The 27272-nt window shown below is 44.2% G+C and overlaps 1 long non-coding RNA gene and 1 other non-coding gene across 2 annotated transcripts; both read left to right on the top strand.

Annotated features, from left to right (window-relative positions):
- Nucleotides 1-2178: 2178 nt before the first annotated feature.
- Trnak-cuu lies at nucleotides 2179-2251 on the top strand. Its single transcript has one exon. It is a non-coding gene; the product is annotated as a tRNA-Lys (tRNA).
- A 1275-nt stretch (nucleotides 2252-3526) lies between these two features.
- On the top strand, nucleotides 3527-3961 carry LOC120840071. Its single transcript, XR_005715464.1, has 3 exons — nucleotides 3527-3548; nucleotides 3700-3774; nucleotides 3923-3961. It is a non-coding gene; the product is annotated as an uncharacterized LOC120840071 (long non-coding RNA).
- The last annotated feature ends 23311 nt before the right edge of the window (nucleotides 3962-27272 follow it).

The following is a 27272-nucleotide window of genomic DNA, read 5'->3' as shown; positions in this document are numbered from 1 at the left end:
ATTTCCTCAACTCGCAATTTAAACAAGCGGCCACGTGATCTGATACCGCCAGTGTTCATCACAGTCATGCTCTAGACGGCTAGGGTTTGAAAAACAAAAGCTTTGGCTGAGCTTCAGATATTGTTAGATTTGGGCTATTTTCATATTTGATTGAACATGAGCCGTTACCCCAATGTTTGGCGGTGCTGATTGTCATGAACCCGAGCACTCGACTAGGGGTTATGAAAATCGCTTACCCCACTGTGTCACGTGACTCTCGGTGCGAAATCGTGACGTCATGTTACGTCATGCTGTCAACAAGGTAGATACATCTAGTGACTTCCTCAAATTAAATCGATTTAACGCGGTGAGTTACGTGAAGTCACGATGCCACGTGAGATTACTTGACAACATGTATTGACACCATGACGTCACGTGACAACTTGACACATGGTTAATCATAGTGCCAACAAAGGTGCCACGAAAACCCATAATTTATCATACGTTGCAATTATGTATATGACGATTCGATCAACAGATAGAAATACAGCCGCCAATTGTTTATTCCCATATGTTCATTTTGTGATACTAGCAAAGAAGAAAAAAAATACCTTGAACCGTTTTGAACCGGTTACCGTTATATTTTTTTTCGGTTCGGTTCCGGTTCAGTTCCAAGATGGCGGCGAAGATTTCGGTTCGGTTCAGTTCCAGTTCGGCTAAAAATAACAGTTCTGTTCCGGTTTTCGGTTCGGTTCGGTTCCGGTTCGACACCCTGGTCACTACTGAACAAAGTGCGAGAGTACTGCTTCAATAAAAGCATCTAACGATCTCAAATCAAAACACTTTCAAGAAACTTATTCCACTCACACGTGGTTCTGGGAAAAAAGGATGCTTTGAACAAAGTGGTTCCAAACAATGGTTCGACAAGTGTTAATTGGTGTTTGCCTCTCATGGGCCTTGTTTCGTTAAATGAAGTGTAGTCTGTGGGATTTCCCTTGCTGCTACCCGTCTCGGAGAATGACACAGCACACCGGTTCAACAACACGTAAACATTTAATGACCGCTATCGCCTGCGCCGCGATCCCAACCGCCCCCGCGCATCCGCTGCGACGGCCTTTTATCAGCGGCGGAGCGCCGCTCGCGTGGCCAGTTGCCCTTGGCCCCCTCGTGGCCAAGATGACCACTTATGATTGTCGGAGGGGCAGCCTGGGCCAACCGCTTGGAATCGCCAGGTTGCCCACACATCTCCCCCCTTCCAAAAACGAAAACAGAGGACGTCTTTGATGGTCTTCGGGGGGGCCTTCCTTCTTGGTCAGCAAGGGTCTTCTCAGATGAGCGAGCACGGGTCCGACGTCAGTACTTCCGGACAGTACCGATGCAGCCATGGGGGGTGGTCTGATGATGGGAGCTGCGTCGCCGCTGTCTGGCACGAGGAACTAGAAATTAAAAACAACATGAGGCCATGGCGCGGTAGGAAAAAGTAGCCGCGCACACGAAAGATGCCTGTCCCACTGTGCATGCGGGAGCGCGGACCATTTCTCTTCTCCCCCCCCAAAACACCGAAGAGGGCATGAAGATAATACGCTTAGAACTCGTGCTACTCCCGGTCGTCTTCACCGCCGTCTCAAGTTGTACCGCGGTAGAGACGGTGTGGAATCTTCCGAGAGGTGGTCCGGATAGTCGTCATTTGGAACCTGCGACACATCTACCTCCTCGGGTTCATAGAAAGCTTTTAGGTCGGCGACATGAATAGACCCGCACACTTCACCAGATTCACAATGCACCAGCTCATAAGACAGGTTGGAGAGCTTGCTACTAACACGGTAGGGGCCATCCCACCTCTTTGCTAAAGAGGCCGTGAAGCCTCTAGCAGCATCACTCAGCGGATGAGTTCGCCTCAGTACCAGATCTCCTACCTTGAACTGCAGATTTCGCCTCCCCTTGTTGTACTGGTTTGCCTGCTGCAGTCTCGAGACGTCGAGGCTCTCTCGAGCTTCACGCAGGTTCTCCGTGAAACGCTTCCGGAGATCTTCTGCGAACTGCGTGGTTGTGCGCTGCGTGCTTGCAGGATCTGTGCAAAGGAGGCCGTTTCCCAGGGGAAACACGAGCTCTTTTCCAAAGTTAAGTTGGGCCGGAGTAAAACCCGTGGACCGGTTGATTGTTGTGCGGGTAGCGAATGCCATTTCTGCTAATTTCGCGGCCCGGCTAGCTCAGTCGGTAGAGCACGAGACTCTTAATCTCGGGGTCGTGGGTTCGGGCCCCACGTTGGGCGCCAGTGTGGGATTTCCCTTGCTGCTACCCGTCTCGGAGAATGACACAGCACACCGGTTCAACAACACGTAAACATTTAATGACCGCTATCGCCTGCGCCGCGATCCCAACCGCCCCCGCGCATCCGCTGCGACGGCCTTTTATCAGCGGCGGAGCGCCGCTCGCGTGGCCAGTTGCCCTTGGCCCCCTCGTGGCCAAGATGACCACTTATGATTGTCGGAGGGGCAGCCTGGGCCAACCGCTTGGAATCGCCAGGTTGCCCACAAGTCACAGAGACCCAGTCGCAAATTACCCTGTATCATATTATAAAGAAACTTCAGCCGTCCTGTTTTTCTCTGGGTTGCTAAATCACTCAATCCCGATCTTGGGTACAAATCTGAAACTGATGACATAAAACCATAATGGTTGTACACAAACTGCAATGTTTTTTTTTTGCACAGTCTCTAACATATCGATTGACAGCTTTGTATGAGGGTCCCATACAATGCATGCATATTCTAACATTGGTCTTATGATGGTTTTATAAGCAGTCAGTTTAGTTTAAGGTGAACACAGGTTAATATTTCGTCTTAAAAACCAGAGCTTCCGCATTGATTTACGAGCTATAAACTCAATATGTGCAATCCATGACAAATCAGAGGTAATTAAAGCTCCGAGGTATTGATATTGGTTAACAGTATCGAGTGGTACTCATTTGATAGAATATGTAAAAAAACAAAGGGTTGTTCTTCCGCGTCAAGGCAATTTGAACACACTTTTTTACAGTTTAGAACCATATTCCATTTTATGCACAATGCATGAACCAAAGATAGACATTAATTTAATTCTTCTTGATCAGACGGGTTGTTTACCTTAGAAAATAAAGCACAATCGTCAGCAAAAAATCGGCTTGGTACATTGGGGTGGTGTATCTTTAAATCGTTAATAAAAATTAAAAACAAAAGTGGCCCAAGAACCGAGCCCAGGGGCTCGCCCGAGAAAACGGGTGACTCGGGGGGAAAAACAGTCAACACTAACACGAATGATGAAAATAATCATCATTCTTGTCCAGCTCGCTTGCACCTTTGCATTTAATTGCATTATAAACACTAACACACTGCGTTTAGTGTTTCATTCCCCTTGGATGCCATTTCCTATGTGTAGTGGTCTTGCATTAGTATTTTTTGTCTCCCCTCTGCAAAAACACCCAAGTTTAATTAAGACCGAGTTCTTTCTTATACATGCAGGTCTTGGTGGCAAGCACCAGCCAATCAAGGCCAGAAGTTTGCTCTTTGTCACTCATGGCAAGTGTTTTCAAGGTAAGTGATTGATGCCTATCTGAGTTGTGTGTTTCATTCCTCACAGAACCTCTATTTCCTGTCGTTATAGTGGTCTTCTGTCAGGCTTTTGTGTGTCTGTCCAGCGAAAGCATCTGTATTAGACTGACTGGGTTCTTTCGGATATGTGCAGCAATTCTTGGCATCAAGCGGCTGTTAATCAGGAACTCGAGTTTGTTCTCAGCCACCAAGGGCTTGTATATTCAAGGTGAACAATTGCCCGCCTATGCGAGTTTTGTGTTCCATTCCTCTTGGATGCCATTTCTATGTATAGTGGTCTTGCATTAGTATTTTGTTGTCTCTCCTGCAAAAACACCCAAGTTTGACTAAGACTGGGTCCTTGCTTATACATGCAGGTCTTGGAGGCAAGCACCAGACAATCAAGGCCAGAAGTTTGCTCTTTTCCACTCATGGCAAGTGTTTTCAAGGTGAGCGATTGATGCCTTTTTTAATTGTGTGTTTCATTCCTCACAGACACTCTATTTCCTTTCTTTATAGTGGTCTTGTCTCGGGCTTTTGCGTCTGTGTCCGGCCAAAGCATGTGTTAGACTAAGTCTGCGTTCTTTAGGATATGTGCAGGTATTCTTCGCAGCAAATGGCTGCCAATCAGAAACACGAGTTGGTTCTTGGCCACCAAGAGCAAGTATTTTCAAGGTGAGCTATTGCCCGCCTATATTTTATTTATTCATTATTATTTATTTGGTGATACTGCCAGCATTCTGTAGAACGCCCAGGCAGAAGGTGTACAAAAACAATATTAAAAAAAGAAGCGGAAATATGTATAGTACAAACAGACAGAGCCACTACTCAACAAAGTACGAGAGCAGTGCTTCACTAAAATTATCTAATCTCAAATTTTCAACACTTTCAGGAAGCTTATTTCACTCACACGTGATTCTAGGAAAAGATGGCTTTGAACAAAGTGGTTCGACACAATGGTTCGACAAGTTTTAATTGGTCTTTTCCTCTCGTGGCCCTTGTTTCGTTAAATGAAGTGTAATCGCAGAGACGCAGTCGCAAATTACCCTGCATCATATTATAAAGAAGCTTCAGCCGTTCTGTTTTTCTCCAGGTTACTAAATCAATCAATCCCCATCTTGGGTACAAATCTGAAACGGATCACCTAAAATTATAACGGTTGTACACAAACCGCAATTTCTTTTTTGCACAGTTTCTACCATAACAATTGACAGCTTTGTACGAGGGTCCTATACAATACATGCATATTCTAGCATTGGTCTCATGATGGTTTAGTAAGCAGTCAGTTTAGTTTCAGGTGAACACAGGTTAATATTTCATTTTAAAAACCAGAGCTTCCGCATTGGTTTACGAGCTATAAACTCAATATGTGCACTCCATGACAAATCAGAGGTAATTAAAACTCCGAGGTATTGATATTGTTTAAGTCTCGAGTGGTACTCCGTTGATAGAATATGTAAAAAAAAACAAAGGGTTGTTCTTCTGCGACACAGCCATTTTAACACACTTTTTACAGTTCAGAACCATATTCCATTTTATGCACCATGCATGAACCAAAGATAGACAATAATTTAATTCTTAATTCTTGATCAGACGGGTTGTTTAATTTACCAAATAAAACACAATCGTCAGCAAAATTGGCTTTGTACATTGGGGTGGTGTATCTTTAAATTGTTAATAAAAATTAAAAACAAAAGTGGCCCAAGGGCCGAGCCCTGGGGAAGGCCCGAGAAAACGGGTGACTCGGGGGAAAAACAGGGTCAACACTAACACACTGCGTTTTGTGTTTCATACCTCTTGGATGCCATTTCTTATCTGTAGATGTCTTGCGTTAGTATTTTGTTGTCTCTTCTGCAAAACACCCACGTTTATTTAAGACCGGGTTCTTTTCTATACATGCAGGTCTTGGTGGCAAGCACCAGCCAATCAAGGCCAGAAGTTTGCTCTTTGCCGCTCATCGCAAGTGTTTTCAAGGTAAATGATTGATGCCTATATGAGTTGTGTGTTTTCTTCCTCACAGACACTCTATTTCCTGTCTTTATTATGGTCTTGTGTCAGGCTTTTGTGTCTCTCCGGCCAAAGCATCTGTATTAGACTAAGACTGGGTTGTTTTGGATATGTGCAGGTATTCTTCGCAGCAAATGGCTGCCAATCAGAAATACGAGTTTGTTCTTGGCCACCAAGAGCAAGTATTTTCAAGGCGAGCTATTGCCTGCGTATATGATTTTCAGCATTTGTCAAGGAGCTCAAAATCAATGCAAGGGGGTTGGCCATTGCAAAAATGTTGACTCGGAAGCGCATAGGGAGGAAGCTTTACAAAAGTATCCACCTGCCTCTACAAGTGAAACCGAAACTAAGAACGTTAGTTTCATTTGAAAAAAAAAAAAACATTGTCAGCCCGGATTAACTCGGGGGCGGCACGAAGCAAACAAGCCACGGTACGAGTATGCTTGGTTCAGGCTTTTGTAGGGGTCGTCCATGGCTCCGTGTTTTTTAAAAAAGTTATTTTTTTTTCTAAAAGTGTGGTGGTCGAATATTCGGGGATGGGCATTCAGTCGGGATGTTTGGGTAAAAACTTCATTCACATGCCGGGATTCATGTGCCTTGTCCCCCTAGCGAGGGGGGCAAGGCCTTCAAAATTTTAGGTTCACCAAAGGGGCGCGTCAGTATTGACGTATGATTTTACATCAGGCCTCTCATTTTAAAACTCACTATAAATGACATGCCTAAAATATGTTTGGGTGTACTTCCTCCCAGCAAGTACACGGTTCTGTCTCAAAAGGTATAATCTGATGTTGACCGCACCTCAGGTCTCCACCGACGATTCATCAGGACGAGGCCGAATTGGGACACAAGGGAGGCCACACATACGACAGCTTCTTGCGGACAAGAACCGAAAATAGATAGACGGTGGGCGTTTCATTTGCTGTGCCTTTTGGCATGCAAATTCTGTTTGTTATGATTGAAGATTCCTGCAGAGTTCAATTTCAACTATTGTAAAATACCGAGCATGCGCTCAGATCGCAGAAGCACCTACCTTCTATTTCGAAACAATTTGCGAATAAGCAAAGGGCATACCAGACACCCATCCACCTTTTCTGAGCCATGCTCAAAATATTAAAAGAGCACATCAAGCGCCAGGTTCTGTGGCGTCTTTGCCACAATGGCGCCGGTTGCAGAGCTGACAGACCCGTGACTGGCACAAGCCATGGCATGGCCTTTGGAAACCAGGGAATCGAGATTAAAGAAGTAGCGCAGAAATTGGAGGCGAGTGGTGAAGGTGAGCAGAGTTAACAGAAAACAAGGATGAAGGGACTTCGTCGCATGAGGCATCTATGCCCCGTGCATGTAATTTTGAGTGTGCTGTAGTTGGCTACTCAAAACAATTGTTTTTTGGAGGTAACTAATCGCAAATCTCTTGTAGTTTCCAGGGCCCACAAGCCAGCAGGCGCCAGTTCGTTCTTGTCCAAAGGTGAGGATTCTAGATTTTCTAGATTGCTCTGAAGCAGCAATACTGAAGCCAGACAAGTGGTACGGCATATTTAATTGACAGAACTCAGAACGACTGGGGACGCTTTCACTAAAGCTTGTTTTGCTGCAATACACGCGTGTATTGCAGCAATACAAGCTTCAGTGACAGCGTCCCCAGTCATTCTGAGCTCCGTCAATTAAATATGCCGTACCGCTTGTCTGTCTGGCTTCAGTGTTGCTGTCGGCGACAAAACATGTGCCCAGTTTTGTCACAAGAGGCGTATTATGTCATGCACATGTAATTTTGAATTTATTCGGTTTAGTGTGCTGTAGGTGGCTGGTCGAAGAAATTGGTACTTGGACGCAACTAATCGCAAATATTTCTGGCAGTTTCCACGGCCTAAGAGCCAGCAGGTCCAAGTTAGTTTGCTTTTCCTCAGAGGTGAGAATTCCAGATTCGCGAAGCAGGAATACTGAAGCCAGACGACCGGTACAGCATTTTTAATTGACGGAGCTCAGAACGACTGGGGGCTCCTGCATTGAGGCTTATTTTTCTGTAATACACGCGAGCATCATTGGTGTGTGCCCAGTTACGTCGCAAGAGGTTATCTATGTCCCGCGCATGTAATTTTTTTAATCTTTCCGAGTTAGTGTACTTTACGGGGCTACTCAGCGTAATTGTTACTTGAACGCAACTAATTTCTAATCTCTCTTCCAGTTTCCACGGCCTACAAGCAAGCAAGCGCCAGTTCGTTTTTCCTCAAAGGTGAGCCTTCCAGATACTCTAGTTAGGTGCGAAGCCGGAATTGTGAAGCCAGACGAGCGAATAGGTATATTTAATTGACCGAGCTCAGAATGACCCGTGGCAGTGGAATTGAAGCTTATTTTTCGGCAATCAAACACACATATTTTTGAATCTATCCGACATAGTGAAGGATTGCTACTTGTTGCGAACTAATCACAAATTTTTAATTTTGCAGTTTCTATATGGCTACAGCTAGCAGGTGCTGTTTTCATTAAAAGGTGAGGATTTCACATTCTGTTTTCAAACATCAAGTTTTTGAATGAGGGTTCTAAACAATTAACTTTCTTTTTCAGTAAATGCCAGATCCTCCAGTTCAGGGATATGTTAAATATAATTGGTATGGATAAGCCCAGTGTTTTGCTTCTTTATTCATAAATTGACAACAGCAACATTTTTTATTTTATCACTCAGAAAATCACACAAGAAAAATGTCGTGCTGAACGTGATATTCCAACTCGTATATAGTTTTATTGGTAGCCGATATAATATATTGGTATCCAATATCCATAATACGCTAAGTACACTGGAATTGTAAACCCTTATTGGATTCCCATAGATTTGTATTTGTATTTATTTGCCATTTTGTTTTGGGGTGGCAGGGACAAAAGGTGTATTAAAACACCTGACTCAGGTCCCGTACCCCATTCAGGTTTCAGAGCGGCGCAGCTCTTGTAACGTACACACAGCATATATACAAATAAAACACAAGAACACAACAAAAATAACAAGAAATATGTACATTTCTGGCGCAATGAAATGGCTGGCAGAATTTTTTCACAAGACTTTACAAATGCTTGAAAATATAATCCTTTATTCTTTTTTAAATGCATTTGCAGATCTTTATTTAGTTGCTATATCAAGAATTTGTGTATGCATTTTTAAAAGTTGTCTTAATTGCTGTTTCAATGTTTGTTCCCCATAATTAGTACGTATTTGGCCTCTATAATATTCCACACGTCTCAAGTTGTATTGGGTGTCTCTTAAGGGAACTTGAGTATCAAAGGACACCGTGTTGCTTTTAAGAGAATTAAAGGTTACTTTCGCGAATTTAAAAAATATTAGCTGTTGGATAGTGAATAAATTATACTTCTTAAAATAAATGTACGTGTGATCATTATAACACAAGCCTGCAATGGACCGATCTGCTTTTTTTTTGGGGTACTAAAAGTTTTTCAAGGTTGCTTTTTGATGTCGTCCCCCAAACCAATGAACACTAATGTAGGTGAGAGTGCACAAGTGCACTGTATAGTTGGCGCTTAAGCCATGTTGGCAGTAAAAGTCTTAGTTTATGTAATATGCCGATTGAACGTGAGAGAGTCAAACATAGTTTAGATACATGAATCGTCCAGTATAAATTTTTGTGAAACCATACACCCAAGAACTTTATGGATTCAACCTTCTCTAATTTGTTTAAATTAAATTTTATATCGATTTCATAATGAAGTGCCTTGCTTTTTGCCCTGAAAATAATATATTTAGTTTTAGAAATATTCAAGTCAATCTGGTTTGTCACTAGCCACGTGGATAGTTTGTTTAACCAATCATTTGATACACTTTCGAGATGTCTGAGGTCATTGTGGGAGAAGAAAACATTGAAGTCGTCTGCAAATAATACCATGTCCGCAGGGTGCGGGATTTGTACAATATCATTAATATAAACAAGAAACAATAATGGTCCTAGAATGGATCCTTGTGGGACACCATATGCGATTTGTTGAATATAAGACTTAATGCCGTTATAGATGGTAAATTGTGAACGAGAGCTTAAGTAACTGCATATTAATTCTAGCGCTTTGCCCCTTACACCATAGCTACTCAGCTTTGTTAACAGTATTTTGTGCTTAATTGAGTCGAAGGCTTTTCGAAAGTCAAGAAATATTCCGATAGTATAGTGCTTATTTTCTATATTGGTTATAATTTTATCTTTAATGTTTAGAAGTGCCATTTCCGGCGATTTATTCCTTTGAAATCCGAACTGCTGCTCTGAAATTATTTTGTGTTTTCTAAAAAACTAGTTAGTCGACTATTTATTATTTTTTCCAATATTTTAGAAAAAACGGGTAACACAGAAATTGGCCTGTAATTATTGAAAGCGTTTTGTGCACCACCTTAATGTATAACGCAAACTCGCGCTACTTTCATTCGGTTTGGGAAACGACCTACTAATAATGACATGTTGCATATATGTGCTAGCGGAGTGGATATTAGTTTAGAAATATGCTTAATTGGTTCCGATTCGGATCCCCATAGAGACATGGGGATACAATAAGGGTTTATATAATATTGGATTTCAATGTTTTCAGCGTATTATGGATATTGGAATCTCATAACAAACGCTTATTGTAATACAATACAATAAATGTAATGTTTTTAATACACTGTCCATATCGTATTGTAATACAATAAAAAGATATTGTTTACCAATATCCTCAATACGCTGTTCTTATTGGGGTTTTCCAATGGGGATCGATATCCAAGTTTCCGTTATTTGCTTTTATTTGGCAGGCTCTGGCAATAAAATGATATTGTGTTATTCCTCGGTGGCTTAAAAACCTAAAGAAAAAAGTTCCTCTATGTTTGAACGCAAACTTTTATTCAGGCAAAAAAAAAAAAAAAGAAATAAGCCTGTAGCAGCCGACGCGGAACCTCAAAGGTGATTCGTGCCGACAGCTTTGCGTCAAAATGGCGGTCGTCTCCTCTTTGCTGCCTTCTCTCTGCCTCCTTCGGCGTTCTCCTCCCTTTCCTCCTCTCCGGCGCATTCGTCGCCACACCCACTGGCTAAACTCTCCCACTATACGGCTCTGCATTGCAGTAGTAGTTTTTTTATAGTCTTTACAGTTGAATGGGAATATTTGGCAGAAATTTCTCAGGTTGAGTTGAAAGAGGGTTAAATGAATGCATTTGATCATTCGCCTTAATTCGGTACCCATCATTTTAAGGCCTACGTGGCCTTGTCCTGGGGGTTGACTATGACTAAAAAGGATCTATGTGCTGATCACGAAAGAATATGCTAGCCATTCTAATGTAGCTCTGCCAAGTACTTGATTGTGATTTGTTTTTATTTTCAGCTACTTGGGTGCGTCAAGATCTGGAGATCCTAGTGGCCACAAGCTTGGACTCAATCTTCTTCTGTGGTCCGGCCAGGACCATGGGGGATGTAATCCCAGCAACAAGAGCATCGCAGTATCTCCCTGCCTGCGACTTTCGATCAGCGTCACGACAGGGGAGTCCTTGTGCCACCAGGTGTTAGGTATGCCACTTGAAATAAGCATTCTTCTTACCTACTAATAGAACAGCAAAAGCACTACTAAGTCTAAGATGCTGAAAACATATTCAAATCTTGAGATGGATGGAGTTCCAATTAAAAAAAAGCAGTCTGCAGACATGATTAACATGTGAACTTAAAGCCCGCGGATGTAGGTTCGACGGTGTCACAGAAATAACTTCCCGCAGATCGCTTTGCGCGTGCTATACCCAAGCCAATTCTTAAAATAATCATTGTGTGACGTTGGTGTCATCAATCTTCTGTACCTACCACACCCAGCAGTCGGGAGATGTGAAATATAAAAAAAAAAACAGGAACCTGGAAATTGTCAGCTCTGCAAAGGTTTATATAGAGAACAGAGCATAGCACGTTCAACTTAAGAAAACAATGCAGTGCAGGCCTATATTCATGGTTCACATGTGTAATTGCTCTTCATAATGAAGTGAAAACTGCTTAAGTTGTGGCCCACTGCAGGCTTTCTATTAGTGTTAAAAAGTGCTATTTGTGTTTTGAGCAGCTCGAACCAAATATTTTCATGAAATAGGTTTATGGAAATTATTATGTGGATGTTTGCAGACAGTGATGGTGAGGCCAATCTTTAGTCCTAAGTGTTCGACTTATTCAGAGTTGGTTAAGTCGGTAAATATTGTAGGTCACAAATTAAATTTTTATGGTATGAAATGAGCACAATCATCCGTAATGACTAGCTCTACCTAAGGGAATTTTATACGTTTACTACGGCAAGATGGTTTCACAAAACAAAGTATTTAGTTTATTCAACTCCTGCACTAACCTTGTCTCTATAAACTTTTTATATTCTTTACGATGCTGAGATAAGATTATGTAACTAGTTTTTCTAGAACTACTGCAGATATTTCCAGTTCATCATTTTTCTCGCAAAGCATTCGAGAGAGCCAAACCCTGTAATGTACGGAGGGAACTCGCAGAATGACGCGACCGACAGTTTGAAACATTCGGCACTGTAACAGTAATAATGACATGTCCCTTATGCAATGCTCATTGTCGCAGATCAAACTGCTTTTTCCGTCTACACTCATTTTCGGTAGGTTCATTGAGCGAACTCCCTCCTGAGACTGCAGCGCTGGTTCTGCGAAGCAATTTGCATGAATATAGATGTAACAGGTTTCTTTGAGCGTGCCTCTAACACATATTCTTTATATAGAATCTGCTAACTGTGTTCATGACAATATCAATAATTGTAGCCACAGTCTACCTAATTTTTATTTTGACATTCGAGTTTTCGACAGTACTTTTGCCAACATCTGTGCTTGTTCAGCCGTACTCTAGCTCATACATCTTGTCTTTCGTTATTATATCAATATATAAAACTGTTGATGCCGAGTGAGAATTCAAGGTGCCGAATCTGTCGTGCGAGTTAAGTAAGGACCAATAAAAAGCTTTACAAAGGAATTTTTTTAAGGGGGCTGTATGGGCATTAGAATACCACATGCCATGTTTTAAAAAATGCAAATTCTTGTTAGGTATGCAAGGATAAGAGTACTGTACCGTTTCTGATGTGTCGCAAAAACAGATCTGCCATACAGTGTTCCTTATGGAAGTTCAAACTGTTGAATTCGAAGGCTAGAAGTTTTAGTCAAGAATGTTCCTCACTACAAATGAATATAGAGGTTTGAGCCACCGTCTCATACATGACTATGTGGCAAACATTCATTTTCATATGCATTATAGTTCACAAGGTCTAGTCTGCATTGATTTATTGCATCATGCTCAAACTGGGAGGGGTTTCCTGGGTATGAATAAAGAGATAAACATTTTTTGAAATCAAAACATTTGAGAACGGACAAAAGGAAGGATCTGAGAACGGCATCTTAGATTCTCTTTTCTTTGTCTTATCTCTAATTTTCACTTTATTTCACCTGAGGCATTTAGTTTTTTGAGCGCAGCTCTTAGGCACCTGTTTCTGCATTTCGCGGCGTCGCTGTCGGCGTAACCGCCCCACCTAAACTTGGCAGGAAATTGAATTAAAATTGAGGTCATGTGACGTTAATATTTCCGCTAAGTCTAGCTGAGAAACTGATCGTTTTATGGATGACGTGACCCGGTCATGCGACGTCATTTTCCCCGCTACTTTTAGCAGGAAAGCTGCATTGGTGTTGAGCTCACGTGACATCAATTTACGCCCTAAATTTAGTGGGGAAATGTTCCCGTTAAATTGAAGGGAAATTTTCCGGTAAATGGGAGGGAGCAGAGGAGGAGGAGGGGCGGGGAGGGGGAGGGGGAGAAGGGGCATACCCTCCCATCCTCCTTTTCAAGATCTGTGCTCTAATTTCACATTACAGAGAATTGTAAACGTCTTATTTTTCATATGTTTATTCAACTTTTATATTGCATATGCGTTCGCAGCACAAATCTGGGTTGCGCTGATCACCTACGCACAAGTTAGGAACTCCTAAGTGGCAAGAGTGGGAGTTCGGTCTCACAGCTCAAGGGACACCACTGTTGAGTATTGAATTTATGATTATCTTCTTTGAGCAAACTTAAACTTCGCTGCTTGCGATTCTTCTAAAAATAAACACCTGGAACCAAATTTACCAGGTCACTACATTTCGCCTCAGCTTTTAGTGCTCCTGGAGGGCCTCGGATAATAGCTTACTGGTGTGAAAACATCATGCTTGTTTGGAACCGCTCACTGGTGTAGAGACTCGCTGACATCCAGCATTCCAATGAAAGGCTGGATGTCCGCAAGTCCTTTTTGAACAATACAAGCGGGGAAGGAACCATACAATCCTATCGTATTGGGGGATATTCAACAGGGTGTTTTTTTTGTATGTTTTACAGATTTCTTTTTAAAAAGCCGTAAAAGCGACGCTTACGCGGTCTGTGCACGTGAGTTATATGGCCAGGGCGGCATAGTATAAAAAGCTCATTCGTAAGGATCAGTCGGCTTATTACAGAGAAGTGCCGGACGTCTTTCAAAAAACTAGATGGAGGTTCATTCTAGCGTAGTTTTATCCCGCGAATCTGAATATCCCGTTAATTTTCCACAAAGATATAACTAAACGTGAGAAAACACAAAAAAAAAAAAAACACACCCTACCAATAGTGACATCGTAAGAAGACCTTTCGGCTGCCAAGCGTGTGTCGCTTAAGGGCCGCGTGTCCAATCGTAAGTTTTCTAGGTATCCTCTCCCGCAATGGCACCAGTCGTGACATATTTTTCTGACCTTTTAAAAAATACCATGTGCGTGTATATCTTTGATAGGCCCTGAAGATGCGTGAGCAAAGATTTCGAAAGCTGCTTTTGTGACGTCGCTCTCCAGGGAAGTGCCTCCAGCAGTACTTTAAAAATGATTCTATACAGCCTCGATGAACCAAATTGAGAAATAATTTTGATATTTGATATCCTGGAGGTCAAAAGAAATATTTTAATGTGTTTCCTCGTATGAACAACCAGTTCAGCTTCCTTTTAAGTATAATATGTTCCTTAAAATTTTAGTTTCTGAAAATAGATCCACGGATTCATTTGGAAACTTGCCAAGTATCATCAAAACACAAAAAATCGGCTTTCTTTGTGAAGATATAAGACAGGATCAGCATTTTATGGCCTTATAAAAAAAAGTCTATTTGGACGCGTCTCCAGACTTCGGTTTCTTACCAGAGCGCATGTTTGCGCCTGCGATCGTGCTGCCCGGTGGCCGCAGTGCAAAGCCGCCCCCTCGCCTTCCTCGTAGGATGGAGGGAAGCAAGGTGCACGTGTGTTGCGCGTCTAAGCCCCTGGTGAACGGGACCTTGGGCGCAGAGAAGCGCTCCGATAAGAAACTGAAACCTAGAAATTCGTCCAAATAAAGTCCCAGGTAGCACACTTCCCTGGTTTACCTGGGGCCAGGATTGGCACTTTGTTGTGATAGCCTGGCCACGACTGCCCAGCCATTTACGTCTGTATGCCAGCCTGGCGTTTCACAGTCTTTCCTTGCCCCAGAAAGCCACGGAACTGCCAGGGAACGTGTTTCCTGGTTGACCAATCAATTTCCTCGGTCATTGATGGCCAGGGTAAACAGGGCACTGCCAGTATTTGATGTAGCCTGGCTGTCAATTGATTTTCCTCGGACAGAGATGGCCACGGTAGCAATGCCTCTGCGAAGCTTCGAGGTTCCATGGTGGTTCACAGGAATTCCCTGGTCTACTCAATACAAGTAACAGCCAGTGCTCGGGCATGTTTCCAGATCAAAGGTATAGGTGAGCCAACGAATGGCAGGGAATAGCCGCTATGCAATGTTCCGTGGCTCAAGCTCGTATTTTGTTGGACCCAGAATGCCCACTGAAAGCCACTGTCACTCTACAGTTTGTTTAACTTTTTTTCACTTTTTTTTTTAAATCGTATGAGCGCTCTCTTTCCACATTTTTGGTGCTTTGTGTCACGAGCCCTCGCAGTCGAAAGCGACGTTTCAGTGCAAGATGTTTGTTTTAGCTAGAGGCATAAAAAAGAGCACGTTTTCCCCATTGAAAAAAAAAAAAAAGCTATTTGAAAGCAGTTTGGATATAAACAGGCCAAACCCGAAATGAACTGGTTGTAGTGGAATTGTAACGGACACATTGAAAATCAAACTGTCGAAATTGGTCAACCTCGAACTTTATAACTTTCCCACTTTTTACCGCGGCCTTCATCTACCTTGGCTTGCACGGAGAAGCTGCTTCCAGCGTAAGTGCCCGAGGCGGGGAGCCTCCCACGTGATATTAGAAAAGCGCGGGAAAATCCGGCACCCGCAGGTGCAATGCGCAGGTCAGTCAGACGCCTGGAATGCGCCAGTGCCCCGGGACCGGAGATGATGCCGTGTCACCGGGCGCAACGCGCATGCCTTGAAAGACGAGAGCTGCTCACGGTGCCACGACAGGGAGCGCGCGGGCCAATCAGCGCGGCCCTCGCGTCCGCTCGAAGCCCCGGCGCAGTTCCAAAAAAAAAAAAAAAAAAGCCGGATTTGGCTTTAGTGCCGCGAACTTGGGTCTTTGTTCTTGCCAGTTCCCGCTGCTGTTCTGCTGGGGGAAGTTACAATTTGCCGTGTTTGTGTAAGATAGTTTGCCGGTGCATTGAGTGTTGCCTCTGCCGATGGTTCATGTGGCTGATGACGTCCTGCGCCTGAGTTCCACTCGCTCGTGGTCGAAATGGCTGCATCCCAGAACGCCGTGTTCGGAATTCGCTCCGTCCTCATTGCAGCGCGGGCAATGGCTGTCTCTTTTCTCCGCGCCAGCGAGCCAGGTAAGCAGGCTCGACTATTTGGATGCATTTTCATAATCAGGTGCATGTGAAACTGAACATTTTGCAACCCAATATGGAACAGCTATGGTAGTAATACAACCGCCAGTGTATACATTCAGCTTCAGAGACCCTTTACAACAGGGGTTAACCACTGTGGTAGAGGATCCGGCTGTTGTTACCTACCCCCTTCCTGCCTTCTAAGTCTGTCGCCCGCTAAGCAACTCGCAATTGCAAATTGCATAGCGGACGACAGACTGGGGAGGCAGGAAGGGGGTAACAACAGCAGGATCTTTTCATTCCTAGACGTCGATTTTCGTAAAGCGTGAACCGCATGTAAGCGATTTAGCGAGCGACGAGGGGCGGAGATTTCCCGCAATCGCTCCTCGCTTCACTCGGTTTTTGGATTTCTAGAAATCGTCACTCATCGCCTTGGTCGCTTGCTCCCGTCGCTTTAATGCGGTTTGCCGCGTCGCACGAGTGACCGAACGACAGCGAAGCGGATCGTTGTCGCTCGTCAAATCGCTTAGATGTAGTTTATACTTAATTGCCGCGAGACTGGCACCACATGTACGATTGGCCACACGCTTCCTTGTTCTCTCTCATACTGTTTATGATAGTGCATATATTTTATTCGTGGCATTAGTGACATACCGTTTTAGAACAGACGGGTACAAATGAACCTGCCACGGCTCCAATTACTGATGTTTATTCTTATTTCAGATGCCTTGTGGTACTACGTTAGCCACCACCGGAACCCCGACGCTCCAGAAGATGTGGAGAATCTCGCCAACCGCCTGGGACACATGAATAATATTATGACAATTTTTTTGCATTGCTGAGTAATTAAAAAGTTGATTAACAAATTGTATTTATTTATCCCACTGATCATTACGATTAGGTCCCTATACTACGTACTGCCTTAAAACTCGCCTGCACAAACCGCATTAATTTAGCTTTCCCGACCTTTCTAAACATATATGTAAAATCTTAAAACTAAATCGCCAGGTACAATGGTGAACAGGCGATACCAGCATGCTGGAACCATATGGCTCCACCACGCTGGTATTGCCTTTTTGCTGGTATACGACGTCCCATATTACGTTACGCATGTATGGTTTTGTCCGCCTACGTGGTTCCGCAATAATCCACTACGCTGGTATAGAATGTTCCATAATACGACACGCTTGTATGATTCCGCCCACCTGTATCGTTCCGCGTTAATCCACTATACTGGAGCCGCCTTTTTGCTTGTATAGGATGTCCCATATTACGGTTACGCTTGTATGAGCCTTTTCCAACATCTTTCCATCATCGAGATTTTCCAACAGGGTTGGGAGGGTCCTGGGGCGAGTCCTGGCGCTGGGGAGCCATTACGGCTTCCGAACGCCTCTCTTGTCGCAAGACCCTGGCAGCCACTTCACCGCCATTTCTTAAGCTGTCGATTCTTCAATTTTTAGCTTCGTACTGATGGCATCTACGAAAAGATCCAAAGGTCAAGATCAACGCTTTCAAACACACATTGCTGTTAGTAAAGCACACTCCCAAGCAGCGCGTTTTGAATGGGCCAAGGCTCTACATAAGTTCACTTCTTTCTGTAGCATCGCGATGTTCTGAAGAGCTTGGCTCACAATGGGCTAAAAGTTCTTCCGCAACCTCAACCAAGTCGTCGTGAAGTCAAGGATGACTGGCCACCATTAGCTCTTTCTGAACTATGTAACTGAATATATCATGCACAAGCAAATGAACAGACGCGATCAAGCCACGAAAGGCAGTGCTGGCTCACTTACTCTAGCAGTAGCGTAGCCGCGGCATCCCTCCGCTGAGAAATGCTTGCTGGAATGAATCGCTCTCGAGCTAGCATCTGGCACCCATGCGAATCAATCGTTAACTATGAATGGGTATCGTCTGGAAGGTTGGATATCTGTAACTCATTTAGAACGTCCCGAACTGAATTAACGTATTTAATACACGAAGTAAACGCGTAAAAAAGTACTCGCGTATGAGTTTGTAAACAAGCAGCAAAACAGACACAAAATATTATCTTCAAATCCCTTAGAAGTTTATTATACACAGCATGTTCCGTAGGGAAGTACAAACATGCAGGCGATCTGCGAAATGTAAAGAGGTACTGCTGAGCTTTTATACAGCTAAAAAAATTGTGAAGCAAGCAGAACCGAGGTAATTCAAGGCCATATTGTCTGTTCTCCCGGCAGCTGTAAAAATATTTTCACCAAAATTCTCCTCACAGACGCCTATCATTGGCGGTGGCATCAGTTCATCGACTGACGTTTCATTGACAGATCGTTTTAGTGACACGCTGTTTCATCGGCAGAATGTTTTAGAAAATATTATGATTAGCTCTTTTTTCTGATAACAAGTTACCCCAAATTGTCGCCGCAAATGGCATGTAGGATGGGACACGTGGGTTAACATTCTTGTCATGAACCGTCGCAGAACGTCGCTGTGAAGCTGCGTGGACGGGTCTGCCGGCCGGTGACACACCCGCGAAAAAAGGAAGTGGATATTTTGCCGCCGGCACATTAGCCCGGGGGAAAAAATGCCGGCAGTTGCCCTCTATTGGGTCTCGTATAAAACGAATTGTGAAAACAACTATTTGAGGCTGTAGGGTAACTCCCTGGTAAGGTGTCCGTCACTCATGCGGCAGAACTCTGGTTTAATCGTGAGTGTGGAATTACTTTTTTTTTCTAGGCATTTGGCGATACCTACGCCATTTATTTTTCACAATTAACACTGTAAAAAAAAATTAATGTTGTCAACGAAACTTTGCTGAATTAAATGGTATGGGACTCCCTCTCGGGGGGTGAATGGAGGACAGCGAAGCTCGGACCGCCGGCGGGTCGCTGGGAAGCGGCGTGTACAGGTGAACGATTGGGTTAATATTTTTCTAATGAGCAGCCGCAGACTCTGATACACGCGCCGTACTGTGATACACGCGCCGTCCAAAACTTGCGGAATTTGTTTTCACCGGGCTATGTCCTCCGTTCTCCCCCGGGAAGGGCGCAGTCCCATACCATTTACTTCAGCGAAGTTTCGTTAACAACATTCGTTTTTTTCAGTGTTAATCATAAAAAAAAAAAAAAAATCGTGAAAAGCTTATAAAACGTTCGAGAAAAAAAATAAGACCACACTGGTGGATTGACTTAGGGTCCCGCTGTGTATGAGACCGACACCTTACCAGTGAGCTACTCTATAGCTTCAAATAGCCGTTTTCACAATTCGTTTTATACGCGAGCCAATAGGGGACAACTGCCGGCTTTCTTTTCCCAGGCTGCCGGCAGATTATCCACTTCCGCGAGAAAACTTCCCCGCAGCGTGCGATTCGCGTAGCGAGTGTCGGTGATATGTTAGTGTCGACGAAACGTGTTCATGAAACGTGTGTTCATGCAAGGTTGTCCATGAAAAGTGTTTCCACGAACAGCCGGGAGAACGAGAAAGTCAGTATTCTACCTGGTGTTGCATGATTTCATGCATGCAGCTGGTGGGAGGGGACTCTGGGTAGAATTTCGGAAAAATTATTGTCCCGGCTGCCGGGAGAATAGACACTGCCTAATTCTATAGATAATCTGGAAGAGTACCCGTAGAACAGCGATCACTCGTTGCCAACAAGCAGGTTGCCGTGCATTTACCGAAATATTAGCGGACTTGAAATATGTATTGCGAGATATTTGTCGATATGGGCACTGGAGAACAACCACGTACACACACGAACGAGATAATAGGGCTCCGTGAAGATTCAACATGACGCGGTACAAGCTGTCATTTGCCGAACCAAGCCACATCCCGAGAATTTCTGACTTCTTCGAAGAAATCGCTTGTTGCCAATATGCGCGTAGGACTTTTTAAACACTGAGCAACACAGGCCGCAGCTAAGAGTTCAGTCAGGGCCAGGGAAACGAATGCTGCTAAGGTGAGCAGATGGGTTGCTGGAGAGGAGTGGAGGAAACATTCCCCTCCCTCCAGCATTTCGCCGGCATCCTGCTTCATCAATGTCCCCAGGCTAGAGGATTTGTCAGTGGATAATTTGTGAGTTCGTCCCAAAGTTTATAGTGCAGTGGATGCTATATGGGAGGTCTACCAAGCAGTGACCTTCAGGCAGGTGGCGTGCTCTGCCTTGTGACCCGCTTGGAGACTACAGTCACGTGACCGTAACCGGAGACACGCTTGGCCTAAAATACGCATGGCGTCTACTCTGCTCTCAATACCGAGTGAACAGGACAGCAGCACGACAGCTACTCGGCGACAACTTTTCTTGGCAGTGCAGTAAAGATACAGGCCCGCGCTGCCTCTCCCATTTTGAGCGCTAAATAAAGCTGTGCGCGGGCTCTCCTATTTTCCACTGCATTGCCAAGAAAAGTTATCGCCGAGATAGTTTTTTGAGTCCCAAAGGAACTGCCCTTCCCAAATGTTAAACAAGAACGGGAGGTATGAAAATGCCATGTTTTACGCCGTAAAACCCACACTCTAAACTAAAATGAAAAAATAACTACGTCGTCTTTCTGCGCACAATGTCCCAAATAAACTGAAATCACAAACAAATATTACTCAGAAATAAGCTGTGCCGTATATTTCGCAGCACGCCAATAACAGATATTTTGTTTCGCGAGGTTTGTGTAAATGTAGCAAAAACTCTACCATTTCTCAAACTCTTTAATCATAAATTTAACACAGATGCAAAGATCCCCAAAGCTGTAATTAAAAAAAAAAAAAAAAAAAAAAAAAAACGCGAATCTAACAAAAGAATGACAGCGCATGGAGGGGTTCTGGGCTCGAAAGTTCGAACGACTTATCATATCGCAAAATAGTAAAAAAAAAAAAAAAAAATATCAGGAATAGCGTTTGCATATTTGAGGAATTTGCTGCATAGTGAGGTAATAGGACATCTCTAAGGTGGCAAAATATTCACGATCAAGTAATTATATGTTTCTTTCGGGTGCTAAAAAGTGTTTTTAATATATATTTCGTCGTTCTCGACGTGGGCGTGGTCGGGCATAGCGCCTCTGCTTGCGCCCCTGTCGAGGTGAGCACTACTTTTTACACGTTGTAACGACAATATATCGCGCTATAGACTCGAGTGCTTGGCCCGCATGCAGCCTCGAGCGAGCTGTTTCGAATGTCGGTGCAAGACAAAGCAACGGCGTAGCAATCGCGACATGAGAACCGACTGCGCCTCGATCTGGCCGACCGCGCTCGCTCTGCTGCATTGTGAGCGTGGGAATCCCGAGCATCGTTAGCTCACTGGTGTTGCAAGAGGCTGCTTAGTCGTTGAGACCTTGCAAACGCCTGCGGACCGGGGCCGTTCCAGTGCTTTGCGCATCTCCCGCGCAGCATCGCAACCTTTTTGGCGCCTGATAGGCCAACAGAGCCCGTAGCATGTGCTGCTGTTCATTCTAAGTTGAAGCAGAGTAGCCGCGAAGTATGTGAACCGTTGCGACGATGCGTGATGTTGAAAAATAAGCATAGAAAAATTATCCCGCAGGTTTTTCCAGTTTCAGATGCGGTGATTTGAGACATGAATGCTGTAAATGTCAAAGAGGGATCAATTTGTTGACACTATTATTGCGTTCTTTCGGCTCGCTCTGTACAGTATTGTACTGATCTTTTGATTTTTGAGACTTGCGCTTTTCTAGAGAGCTTCGTGACAACGCCAGTCGTCCTTTGGCGCACTTTATCCTGCGAAGCCAATAAACTACACCCAAAACCACTCCGTTGTAGTTCCGTGGAATTCTGGGGCCAGTGAATACAATAAAGCGCCACAAAAGCCTTAAATGTTGGTTTCCACCCGCCTGTCTACTCTGGTCGGCTCGGACCAAAAAGAGACAAAAGGCGCCAAGAAAATCCCTTCTCTGGCAGTTCCGTGTAATTCCGGTGACCGGAATATACAGTGAGACGCCACGCTGGCAGTTCTCCGAATTCACTGGGCAGTCCCGGTCCAGATCTACTACGGCCAAGGCCCAATTTTGGCCCCATAGCTAGTCTAAGCAAGCCTGCTGCCTGGTGTGAACCATGTTGTAAACTCCTTCATCAAGCATCTATTCAAAATACAACTTTCCAATTGAGACCTTTGCCCAAAAATACGAATTTAATAAAGATTGCCAATTAGATTTAAGTCATGAATAACTTATTCAATTACAGCGTCTTCCTAGCAGCATTTTTATCAAGACGCCTTCTTAAAACAGTGATTTTCATTGCCTAGAGTACTTCATTCGTTTCTAAAGCTCGGTTCCAGAAAACGAGGCACCCTGATGTCTTGCGCCCACATATTTTCAATGTTGGTAACCCATTAGCTAAGACAGGCCAACGTTGGTCAGCCTAAGCCAATCGATTACCAATGATGGTGAGTCATTGGCTAAGACAGGCCAACGTTGGTCAGCCTAAGCCAATCGATTACCAATGATGGTGAGTCATTGGCTAAGACAGGCCACTGTTGGCCAGACTAAGCCAATCATCTTGGGTTGCCCAAGGCATGGTAGCGCTTTTTTGGACGAGGACAAAAGAAAGAAAGACAAGACAGACACGAGCGCTGACTTCAACTATTTAATCAACATGGAAATGAGGCGTATATACATGCTTCGATCCTATCAATCAACCAACCCCAGGCCTAGCCGCCACTTGCATGAACTGCACCTCCTTATCGAAAAGGTCGATAGATGCAACGCTGACACACCCCAGCCCTGCCCTTTTTATTTTGTCCGCTTCGATAATCTCCCTAACAGTTCTATTTTTAGGTTTAGCGAGTCGAGCGAGGTTTGCACCCGCAGTCATGGCAATGCATTGCCATGACTGCGGGTGCAAACCTTTGTTCGACTCATGCTCCGTACTCGCTAAACATAAAAATAGAACTGTTGGGGAGATTATCGAAGCGGACGAAATAAAAAAGGGCAGGGCTGGGGTGTGTCAGTGTTGCATCTATCGACCTTTTCGATAAGGAGGTGCAGTTCATGCAAGTGGCGGCTAGGCCTGGGGTTGGTTGATTGATAGGATCGAAGCGTGCATATATGCCTCATTTCCATGTTGATTAAATAGTTGCAGTCAGCGCTCGTGTCTGTCTTGTCCTTCTTTCTTTTGTCCTCGTCCAACAAAGCGCTACCATGCCTTTGGCAACCCAAGACCAATACCTACTAGCCCAACGCACAGCTTTGATAAGCCAATCAATTACCAACGTTGGTAGGCCGCTGGCTACGACAGGCAAACGGTGGCCAGCTTAAACCAGTCGACTGCCAACTTTGGTAACCCATTGGCTTTATTACAGTTTATATTTCTGCGGGCGTTGTCACTACCGTGGTCATTACTATAGTCATCGTATTTTGTGAAGTGGTTTTTGGGCAAGTAGACATATAATGCCCCAGCTTCTTCTGTTATATGTTGCGTGATAACATTTGTTTGCTGAATGAAATGCGCATCAACTTATGTCACCTTCTACCTCAAAGATTGGGTGTTCGAGACCTTAATTCAACGTGACTTTTTATTCGTGAAGTCCTGTAATTGCTTAATCAATTGCTTGATATTTGGTTTAAGGTTTTATTTTTTTTTGCAAAAAAATATTAGTGCTTTTTACTTATTTTTAATCTTGTCCGGTTTGGTCTGAAATATAGGCCGTGTTTTACGGCTCAGCAAAGCGGGTTGCTTTGAGATTTTCAAGATCACATACGGCTGACGAAGCACCCATGTCGCAGATATGGGAAAGCCCGTGGAGCTTTCGGGGTTGAACTCTGCGTCTCCCCCTACCACCCCCCCCCCCCCTCTTGGAAACATTTCCTGGCTGCGTCGCTAAATGGGCATAAAAGAAGAAGCACAATACTTTTTGCCTTATAAATATACACACAAATCGAAGGAAGCGTGCATTTTGTATTTCGTGTGGAATTTACTGAGCATAAATATCAGCTTTGGGATGACACGAGTTAGTTATAGTCGGTGACAGGTGGTAAAAGCTCATATTTCTTTTCACTTTTGCAGAGCGAAGGATCTGGAGGAGGCGATCTCCTCCCCAGCGTTTACTTTAAACCTGTCGCCGACTACGGCGTTTTTCTTCGTGGACGCTCAAAATTGCTACAGCTTTCAATGCATACAGCGTTCTAATTCAGGTGCTAACTTGCTGTGCGTGTGAAAAGAGAAGAATCGTTCCCCCCTGAGAGCCACATCTACAGACTGTTCTCAGGGTGCGCGATCAGCACATTAAAAAAACTAAGCAATAATTATAACTCTAGTAAGCCACTGGCTAAGACAGGCCAATGTTGCCCAGCCTAAGTCAATCGATTACCAATGTTGGTAACCCATTGGCTAAGACAGGCCAATGTAGGCCAGCCTAAGCCAATCGATTACCAATGATGGTGAGTCGTTGGCTAACACAGGCCAATGTTGGCCAACCTAGGCCAATTGATTAGCAAAGTTTGTAACCAATTGGCCACGACAGGCCATGTTGGCCAGCCTAAGTCAACCGGTTGCCAACGTTGGTAAGTATTTGGCTGAGATTGGCCTATGTTGACCAGCCTAAGCCAATTGATTGCCAACTTTGGTAAGCCATTGGCTGAAATAGGCCAATGTTGTCCAGCCTAAGCCAATCGATTGCCAACGTTGGAAAGTCGTTGGCAAATGCATGCCAATGTTGGCCAGTATATGCCAGTGTGCCACCAACGTTGGTAACACGATGGCCACATTGGCCCAACGTTGGAGCATTGACCTCCAAATAAACGCCAATGTTGGCCCGACGTCGTGTGCTGCCTGGGTTGAGGGGCTTCACCTGTACTTTAAGAATTAATTTCTGCAGCTTCCGAGCATCAAATTAAAAATATAAACACTATATTCGTGATCCTGGCCGCCAAATGAAGACGCTTTTGGTGATCTTCCTCAAATACAGTACAGCTTTAGTTTCCCTTTAAGTCTTGCAGTAGGCAAAATTTAAGTCGTCAGTTCATGTCGTGTTTTTTTGCCTTTAACCTCGCCTTGCATTCTTTATTATGAATGACTCCAGTGTTAGCATTCTCGGAACCCTCATACTAAAAAGCAGCGTTTTGAAGTAGCTGTGAAAAAAGATTTTGTCGGTCTTGTCTTGTTATGCTGTTAGTTTTCAGGCTGTAAATCTAATGAAGCTCATTAAGAGGCCTTGGTCTGTAGAATGTCAGTTGGGAACGTTTTGCTCTCTTTTGAGCCACTCATCTCTGCGCCCCGCCCCCTCTCGCCCCCCGCCCCCCCCCCCCCCCCCTCGCTGCCCATTTTAGATTAATAGGACGTTCCATGAAATAGCCATATGCCTCCAAAAGACCTGCACCTTAGCTTGGTGGCGAAACCCAGAATCTCCGCCTCTGTGGTGCTCTATTTCTGTCAGCTTTGAATTGCACTCCAGGTGCGGGACCTACAGCCAAAGCAAACGCTCGCAAACTGCAGACTCTGAAATACACCTTGTGTGTAGCTAGTATGCGAGATATTGGCTTCCCCTATCCCTCGACTAATGTGTTATTTGACAATTCTCTTTACAGGTGCATAAAAAGTCGCGCTCAAGGGTGCAGCGTGGACGCAATGGAGAGGTGGCTGGCGGGCAGGGGCAATAGAGTTAAAGTGACGGACACTCCACTGGTGGTCCCAACCGTCTTTGACGATCAGGGACACTCTGGCTGAGGAGGTAGCTGCTATGGATCCACGAGTCACAATAAAGAACGTCACGGTAAAAACATTTTGTATGTTTCCTTCTTGTACTACCCACACTATGCATCTGGGTGACAGACGAATGGGACATGTCGTTTCAGCAAGTATACAATAATTGCCATGAGTATACCGTATATGTACATGCCAAAAGTCAATTGTTAACACAGAATTGTTTCTTAAAATTGCACAAATACTAAACTGGCTTGTTTCGGTTCAAGTCCGAGAAACGTATTAAACGGCCAGCACCTATAAAATATATGAAAACCAATGAAGTAGTTCGCACTAAGAAATTTAGAATTTCCACATTTAAGTGATTTTGATCTACTGAGAAGCTAGCTCTTCAAACTTTTAATGCAGTCGGATGTTATACCTAGGCTTCAAAGCCTGACGCAGCTAGCATTCTAGTGGTTCTATGCTTGGTACACTGAATGACAAATACGCTGGCGCTGATCCGCAATTGCGCTGGCACTGATCTACTATTACGCTGGGAATAATCCGCAATCGGACTGGCCCTGACCCCGAAGTACGCTGGCGCACTGATTCTCTCCTACCGTACCACCGGTTCCATGCCGGGGATCTGGGTCGGGAGCTCACTGGGAACATCCCGTATTCCCGACATCCCGGTTCCGCAATAAGTTCCCGGTACCGGCCGGATTGCCACATTGGGCCCGGCCGATGTCGCCCCTTGGGGCGCATCCGGTAGTGGTCGGTATTAGTATCCCGGCCGGCCAATACCGCCCATCCCCAACCCGGCGTGGCGTGCTATTTGGGACATGCAGCTATTGAAAAAACGACGGCGCGTAAAAATGAAAGAAAATGACTGTTCTTAGAAGTTTGGTTAATTAAAAAGCAAGGTCCCTTTATTTTTTGTATTTTGGGGCATTTGGTCCGGAAGGATTGGCCGTGAATTTGGAAGTGTCGCCGATCGTCAAAAGTCGCGATTTTGATATCGCCACATGCTTTACCCACAACCAATGTCATTTTAGATGTATTTCTCGGAGTAGCTAGTATGTATCCATTGTTTTCATATTATTTGTATTTTATTTCCTCTTATTTAAAAATGCTGCACTTTACACCGGTAAGGATATTTCGCCAACTTTGGCTAGTTATAGTTGTTCGCGCGTTTTAAATCAGATCATAAGCAACAAACTAAATTAGAGCTTAAAAGACTACTTGATAAAATACATTGAATGTATTAATAATAGAAAATTGCGGTAACAAAGGCCTCCAATGAGCCTCACAATCACAAAAAATTCCCAAAAATTGTCATTACAATAGGTATTATATCGT

This window comes from Ixodes scapularis, unplaced genomic scaffold (assembly GCF_016920785.2).
Source record: "Ixodes scapularis isolate PalLabHiFi unplaced genomic scaffold, ASM1692078v2 PGA_scaffold6__148_contigs__length_123643588, whole genome shotgun sequence".
NCBI classification, from domain to species: domain Eukaryota; kingdom Metazoa; phylum Arthropoda; class Arachnida; order Ixodida; family Ixodidae; genus Ixodes; species Ixodes scapularis.
This window is presented reverse-complemented; position numbering and strand designations above follow the sequence as displayed.